The following is a 408-nucleotide window of genomic DNA, read 5'->3' on the forward strand; positions in this document are numbered from 1 at the left end:
TAACCTACCGTGTTCGCCGCGCACACTTTACCGACAAAATAAATCAATTCGGTACCGCCCACCGGTTCAATTCGTCCACGATAAATCCGATCCGATCCAATAAATAATTTACGTACGATTCTCAGTTCGATCGTACGATTCGACGAATATCTAATGTCGCGACGGTCGCTCGCTTGACTAGCGTAGTAGTCAGGTGTGAAACGCTCACGCGCACAGCCGCACATATACAGAGACGGCGCACGTTTCCCTCGCAGATCTCGCGATTCGTAGAGCCATAGGCGTCGTTGGACCAAAAAAAAAAAAAAAAAAAAAAAAAAAAAAAAAAAAAAAAAAAACTCTTGTTCGTCGGTAGAAGGGTGGGAGGAGAGAGAGAGCAGCGTGCAAGAATATCAAACGCATTGACGTCTT

Source organism: Osmia lignaria, chromosome 6 (assembly GCF_051020975.1).
Source record: "Osmia lignaria lignaria isolate PbOS001 chromosome 6, iyOsmLign1, whole genome shotgun sequence".
NCBI lineage: Eukaryota > Metazoa > Arthropoda > Insecta > Hymenoptera > Megachilidae > Osmia > Osmia lignaria.